The sequence below is a fragment of the Triticum aestivum genome, chromosome 7A (genome assembly GCF_018294505.1).
Source record: "Triticum aestivum cultivar Chinese Spring chromosome 7A, IWGSC CS RefSeq v2.1, whole genome shotgun sequence".
NCBI classification, from domain to species: Eukaryota; Viridiplantae; Streptophyta; class Magnoliopsida; order Poales; family Poaceae; genus Triticum; species Triticum aestivum.
The window spans coordinates 686,833,928-686,842,374 of NC_057812.1; positions in this window are offsets into that span (position 1 = coordinate 686,833,928).

Genomic DNA, 8,447 nt, shown 5'->3' on the forward strand with positions numbered 1-8,447 from the left:
TCGTCTTTATGAAAATTATGCCCATCAAGTTGACATAGATATTTTTATCTAGGAGGTATGTGAACCAGAAATTACAACCGGCCCTCGTGTCGAGAAGTTAAACTTAGTTGAAAAAGAAAATGATTATTTGAAAGAAAAATTGAAAAGAATTGAAGAGGAGAAGATGAAATGGGAGTTGTATGTTGCCGATGTCATCGATGATCACAAGATCGAGATGGATGCAATGCGCTTGAAGATTAGAAAGATTAGAAAATATGCCATTAATAAAGAGGGTATCATTAGGATGTTGGATCAATTATTACCTTTATTGCGATTTTGATCGCATTTGCTGTCGAATTTAAATGCTTTAGCTAGATACTTGTATGTTGTTTTATGAGAATAAGTGTGTATGAACTTTATGTATGAACATGTATTAATCTGGTCACTTTGATGCTATTGGTTAAGATGAGTCGGCAATGGATGTACGATGACCGACACTCTTCCTAGTTCATAATGGTGTGCATAGTTTTCTGCGTGCGACTGAGGCAAAGAAGCGAAAGGTTTTATGTGGTGTCCATGTGGTGTCTATAAGAATGAAAGGGGTTACTCTACCTCAAAAATCCTTCACAGCCATCTGCTTCAGTACGGTTTCATGTCCGGCTATAACTGTTGGACCAAGCACGGAGAAAGATGGGTTATAATGGAAGACAATGAAGAATAAGAGGATGAGGACAACTATCCTCGGTTCCCTAAATACAATGGTACTACAAGGGGGAAGCTGAAGAAGAGGCATCAGATGAGTCCGCTGATGATCTTGGTCGGACCATTGCTAATGCAAAGAGAAACTGCATAAGCGAAAAGGAGAAGTTGAAGTTGCAGCGCATGTTAGAGGATCACAAAAATTATTGTACCCAAATTGCGAAGATGACAAGAAAAGCTGGGTACCACACTAGAATTGCTGCAATGGAAGGCAGAGAATGGTGTATTTGATAAGGGATTTAAATAATTGTTGAAAATGTTAAAGAAGATGCTTCCAAAGGATAATGAATTTCCTGACAATACGTACGAAGCAAAGAAGGCTATCTGCCCTCTAGGATTAGAGGTCCAGAAGGTACATGCGTGCCCTAATGACTGCATCCTTTATTGTGGCGAGGAATACGAGAATTCAAATGCATGCCTGGTATGCGGTGCAGTGCGCTATAAGATCAGCCACGATGACCCTGATGATGTTGAGGGCGAGCGCCTTGTGAAGAGGGTTCCTGCCAAGGTGATGTGGTATGCTCCTATAATACCACGTTTGAACCGTTTGTTCCAAAACAAAGAGTATGCCAAATTGTTGTGATGGCACAAAAAAGACCGTAAGAAAGATGAGATGTTGAGAGTTCCCGCTGATGGGTCACAATGAAGAAAAATCGAGAGAAAGTGGCAGGAGTTTGCAAATGACGCAAGATCCTCCAGCCCCCGGTGCACGCTCGCAGCCACGTGCAGGGACTTTAGTTCCGGGCGTGGCCAACCATGACTAAAGGATGGGGGCCTTTAGTCCCAGTTTTGTTGTCCCGGTTTGTGACCCGGGACTAAGGGCCCTTTCCAACCGGGACTCAAGCCCGTTTCTCCACTAGTGTTTGCAGCATGAGAGTTTGCGCAAAAGACTGATAAAAAAATGTGAGGAGCGATAAAACACATGCAACTACGTCAAGACCTAGAAGATCAAAAAAAAGGAAAAGGTAAATCTCAATGTGCAAAATTCAGGTATTTGTAAGTTCCTCATGCCATCGTTGCTATGGTATTTATTTATCTACGCATGTGCTGCACATATATATTTTTTAGGTTCACCCATCCAATCTAGTCATGTTACCATAGATAATTTACTTGTGTCATTGAGGAGAAATGGAAATAGCACGTCCTTGTAGAAAATACGTTACTACACATGTAATTCAATGAGGAAAATAAATAGTCATGCATACTATTACATAATCTTGTGGGCTCAGAAATTATGTTGTGCACTTGTATGTATTCCTCTCTTGTGTGAGATTATACCAGAGAGATTTTAGAATTTTTTTCTCTTGTTCTATCTCAGGATATCCATTAGTTAGATAAACTATATGTAAATTCTAGGCTTTTCAATTTGCTTAACGTCTTTATACGCAATTTTCTTGAGTTATGGAAAGCATTCAAGAAACTCCTATTTAGAAATATATGATATACATAGATTATCTTCATGTGAGGTTTACAAATTGAACACTAACAACTAAATCAAACATGGATCTTCGAATCGATTTGGCACTTTTGCAAATGAATATTCAATTGTGCTCGCAAGCATTTGTGTTATTACTTTTGAGTAATAGCCAAGTATGCATATTATCTTGAAAACCATATTTGTTTCATATTTGAAATAATAACAAACATATTAGATATATGTAATACTGCCCCTCTGCCCGTAATACACGTTGCTTGCACTTTCTTACAAAAAGGTAAAAAATAATAAAAATCATCAGGATTCCTTCGAAAAATTATATGTGGCTAGTCTATGGACCGCATTTGTATTTCCTGCTTGATAACATCTATTTTATTTGTTATAGCTGAGGACATCAACAGCTCTACAGACTTAGATCCACCCAATGAGCACCAAGAAATCAAGAAGAAAAGCATGAAGCCTAAAGGGAAAGAAGCATACTCTAAAACTATCAACCGTCCAAGAGGGAGGCCACCTAAAGTAGCGAAGCAAACTGATGGAGACATATCTAAGAAAGAAGAACAGATGGGGAAAACAAAAATTGGCCAAGAAATGAAGAAATGGTTGGCACATGAAACCAAGACATAAACTATGGAACACACAAGTGGAAGTGACAATAAATATTTGGCCAACCTTTGGTATTACTTTTTGTTTGATTCCTTAGGACAACTTTTACTGAGTTTTTAAAATAATGGGGAATATGCCCCCTATACTTAATTGGGTTGAAGGAGGCTCAAACACCTCAAAAAACTATCTCACTTTTTTGTACTAATATTTTTCTGCAACTTGGGTTTTATTGACTCCATCATTGCGTACTCGGCTTGAATCAAATGGGCACTTGTTTCATTATGAGCTCTTTTATTATATCACAAATTGTGGGTAGTATATGTGCAGTGAGATGAGAAGGAGAATAATTTCGTATTACTTATAGACAAGGTTAGAGGTCAATACGTAAGATAACATTGAAACATTCAAGCTTGCAAAACATATTCATAATTACGTTGCCACATAGAAGCATGCAGTAGGCGGACTCAGCTGTCTCCTTCGATCTTGGCCAATGGAGACAATGTATACATAGCCTAACAAACATGCGGAATATCCCCTGTTGATAAGCGACAACAGTTTCGGCCTCGCCGCTCGCGGTGGACTAAGTTTGTGGCTAATAAAGCAAATCCCACAGTAGTGTTGTGACAGATCAGGGCATGGCAGCCATTCACCTTCTTTCTCTCTAGTGTTGCATTGGCGGTGGTAGCGGCTTGCAAAGTGCGACAAAGGTGTGGCGTGCACCGACTTTTCAGGGCTTGTTCACAACTTCATACTCTCTAGGGTCTTTTTATGCATTTTTGCGAATTATGCTCCGTCAGAGTCTTCTCTAAGCGCCGCTAAAAAGGAAGATCGCAACTCCTAAAATCCAGCTAGGCACACCCCTCTCACCATCATCAGCTTCATCGAGCCGCCCCGACGCTGTCATGTCCCTCTCGGCTCCGCCGTGTTGCTGGCCCGTGGGCAATCGCCGGCCTCTACGAACAGAGCGCACTGCTGGGCTATCCTAGTAATATTTATACATCATGTTTGTTTGTTTCTTTCCACATCTCAGCAAGAAAGGAGGTATGTACACATGGTCTGTTGGAAATATGAGCAAATTACTACGAGATTTAATCCGAATAAACAAAAGATAAATCATGACTATAGATTGAACTAATCATGCGAACTAGCATAGTAGATGAACATATCACATCTAGAGCACATATTAGAAATATGAATTCTACCACGATCTCGAACAGTAAGGATAGAATCACATACGGTGCAACGGGAGCAGCACCGCCGGCGTTGACGTTGTCGCCCATGTCGTCGAGGATGAGGTTGCCGAGGTCGGGGAAGAAGTTGCCGTTCGCGAAGTCGTCGCTGCCAGCAGTCGCCCGAGTGCGCTCCCCAAAAACCTAATCGCCCCTCTCGCGTACAGGATCACGAGAGGCGGGGTTCCGGAGGCCTGCTATCCCTTCTCCCGGTGCACGCCGAAAGGAGGGATGGAGAAGACTTGTTTGGCGGCGCAATGATCTGGAACGGTGGTGAGAAACCATACGAAGTGGCAGCGGCTAGGGTAGACGTCTGCCTGACTATATAGTGCGGGCCGGGTAGGTCGTGTTTCCCGAGCAGCAAAAATATAAACAACGTGCATAGCTCTGTCCTCGGCTCGGCTCAATCCCGCAACACGCGGCGCGGCGCGACGCGGCGTGACGAGGCGTGGCGTGGCGAGGCGAGCGAGGAGAAGAGCTCACCTTATAAAAAGGTGCAACTCTCTCTCAACTTCCGGGGTAGGAATAAACTTTAGTCTCACTCACTCCACTCACATGTGTGCATGAATGGGCCAAGAGAATTTCAGAATTTTAGTTTGGCTTTGGGCCAAAGGCCTACTAGCAAAATTCCAACAATCCCCCACAAAGTCTCATTGGCACATCTCACCATTTAGTTTCAAAACATTGTTTATATACCGGTGCTTAGTGGAGACTATGAAGTTGAACTTTCACTTAGAGTTTTATGCTACACTAGATCACAACTTGAATAGTGGACTATGCCTTGAACTACAAGTTTTCTGCGAGACTAGTTTCACACAAATTCTTGACCGATACTGGGCTGCCGCAAGGCTTCCCCACGGGTGGAGCGTATACGTCATACTCCAGGGCCTTTCATGAATTTATTAGAGAATATCCAATTCTCACAGACTGCGACGTTAACAGTCAAATTCATATAGGTGTGTTCCTTAGGAGATGCTCTGTAGGACAACGTCTCTGCTTACTCAAATAAGCCACTTGGAACACATTAAGATAAATATCAACCTGCCATGCAGATCAGGAGAGTATTGCATCTTCATGGAGAGGGATAATTAAAATAGGGATACTCTCCTCTCAGCTGACCAACAGCTTGTCTTCCACTTCTACTTCACGGGATCTCCGATCACATAGAGTGGATTACCACTATGGACAACTCATGCGGTGGGTCTCAAGCCCATCTCCATCGATGCATTATCTATCACGTTACGTGATAGACCCTTTGTGAAGGGATCTGCCAAGTTTTTCGACGTTTGGATACAATCCAACATAATAACTCTGGAGTTTCTCAATTTTCTGACAGATTTTAGTCTCCTATTCACATGCCTTGAGGACTTCATACTGTCCTTAGAACTGTTTATCTTAACGATCGCAGTTTGATTATCACAGTTCATCAGGATAGGGGGTATTAGTTTTTCAACCATAGGTAAGTCCATCAAGAGTTCACGAAGCCACTCTACTTCAACAGTGGCAGTGTCTAATGCTGTGAGTTCTGCTTCCATAGTTAACCTCGTTAAGATGGTTTGCTTGCAAGACTTCCAGGAAACAACGCCACCACCAAGTGTAAAAACATAACCACTTGTGGCCTTAATCTCATCAGCAACAGATATCCAGTTTGATCACTATAATCCTCTAGTATCCTTGGATACCCGGTGTAGTGAATTCCATAGCTCGCAGTGCCTTTCAAGTAGCGCATAATTCTCTCAAGCGCATGCCAATGATCATCTCCCGGTTTAGATACAAACCGACTCAGCTTGCTCACAGCAAAAGAGATGTCAGACCTCGTGGCACTCGCCAAATACATAAGCGAGCCAATAATCTGAGAATACCTCAGTTGATCTCTAGCAATCCGTCGATTCTTTCGAAGCAACACACTAGCATCATATGGAGTTGGAGAAGGCGTGCAGTCGCTATACCCAAAATGACTCAAGATCTTTTCCACATAGTGAGATTGAAGCAGTGTGATCCCACCATTCTCATCTCTCAATAGCTTGATGTTTAAGATAACATCAGCTACTCCTAGATCCTTCGTCTCAAAACAGCGAGATAAGAAATCCTTGACCTCCTTAATTAAATCAAGATTGGTTCGAAAGATCAGTATGTCATCGACATACAGACAAAGAATAACTCCTTCGCCCCCATTATGGCGATAGTACATGCACTTGTCACCATCGTTTACTACAAAGCCGGCAGTAGTTAATGTTCTTTCGAACTTCTCATGCCACTCCTTAGGATCTTGTTTAAGGCCATATAAAGACTTTAATAACTTGCACACCTTTCCTTCCTGACCAGGTACTACAAAACCATCAGGCTGATCCATATAAATTTCCTCCTTTAACTCTCCATTGAGGAAAGCCGTCTTAACGTCCATTTGATGAACGAGAAGACCATGTGAGGCAGCAGTGATAGTAGCACCCGAATTGTGGTCACTCTAGCCACGGTTGAGTAAGTATCAAAGAAGTCTTCACCTTCTTTCTGGGTATAACCCTTAGCCACAAGTCGTGTGTAACGCCCTCGATGCGGCTATAGCTCCCACGTGTCGAGGCACGACTTAGAGGCATAACCGCATTGAAAGCAATGTCGCAAGTTAGGCAATCTTCACAACATCCCATGTAATATAGATAATAAAAGGGGAGATACATAGTTGGCTTACACTCGCCACGTCAATCAAAGTACATAAATAGCATTACAACATTCAAACACTCATGGCCCGACTACGGCGCCAAAATGAAAGATAAACCCAACAAGCGACACGGTCCCGATCGCTCCAACTGGGCACCACTACTGATCATCAGGGAAAGACACATAATATCGGCGTGAGTCCTCGTCGAACTCCCACTTGAGCTCAAGCGCGTCATCTGGAACGGAATCATCAGGCCTTGCATCTGGTTTGGAAGTAATCTATGAGCCACAGGGACTCAGCAATCTCGCATCTGGTTTGGAAGTAATCTGTGAGCCACAGGGACTCAGCAATCTCGCACCCTCGCGATCAAGACTATTTAAGCTTAATAGGTAAGGCAAGGTAAATATGTGGAGCTGCAGCAAGCGACTAGCATATATGGTGGCTAATCTGTTCGCAAGAGAGAGCGAGAAGAGGAGGCAAAGCGCGAGCGAGTAACTAGGGGGCAACCTGCGGCAAGCATTACTCCAACACCGTTTTCACTACCCGGACTCTGCCGAGAAGAGACCATCACGGTAACTCACACAGTTGATTCATTTTAATTAAGTTAAGGTTCAAGTTATCTACAACCGGACATTAACAAATTCCCATCTGCCCATAACCGCGGGCACGGCTTTCGAAAGTTCAAATCCCTGCAGGGAGTCCCAACTTAGCCCATGACAAGCTCTCACGGTCAACGAAGGAATAGACCTCCTGCCGAGACATTACGATCAGGCTCGGTATCTTGGTTCTACAAGACACTTCAACAAGTTAAAACAAATCCAGCAACACCGCACGAATGTGCCGACAAATCCCGATAGGAGCTGCACATATCTTGTTCTCAGGGCACACTCAGATGATACTAGCTACGAGTAAAACCAACCCTCAAGTTGCCTCGAGGTCGCCCCGCAGGCAGCTCAGTCGGACCAACACTCAGAGGAGCACTGGCCCGACCCTCGGGCTCCGGAAACCCAAGGGAAAAAAGGCTAGGTGGCAAAAGGTAAAACCAAGGTTGGGCATTGCTGGAAAAGCTTTAATCAAGGCGAACTATCAAGGGGTTCCCATTATCACCCAACCGCTTAAGGAACGCAAAAATCCGGGAACATAACACCGATATGACGGAAACTAGGGCGGCAAGAGTGGAACAAAACACTAGGCGAGAGGCCGAGCCTTCCACCCTTTACCAAGTATATAGATGCATTAAGATAACAAGATAATATAATGATATCCCAACAAGTAGATAATGTTCCAACAAGGAACGGTCTCCAATCTTCACCTGCAACTAGCAACGCTATAAGAGGGGCTGAGCAAAGCGGTAACATAGTCAACCAACGGTTTGCTAGGACATGATGGGTTAGAGGTTTGACATGGCAATTTGGGAGGCATGATAAGCAAGTGGTAGGCATCGTAGCATAGGCATAGCAAAAGAGCGAGCATCTAGCAAAGCAAAGATAGTAGTGATTTCGAGGGTATGATCATCTTGCCTGCAAAGTTGTCAGAGTTGACTGGATCTTCGAAAGCAAACTCAACGGGCTCCTCGTTAGTGAACTCGTCTCCCGGCTCTACCAAAACAAGACAAACAAGCAACAAGGGCACAATCAACCACGTGCAAACTCAAACAACATGATGCAAAGATGGTATGCTATGCGGGATGCAATATGTGATGCATATGCAAGATTTGACAAGGAATGCATGAATCTGGCCTCAACTTGGAAAACCAAGTGTGCCACTGGAAAAATGAGATGAA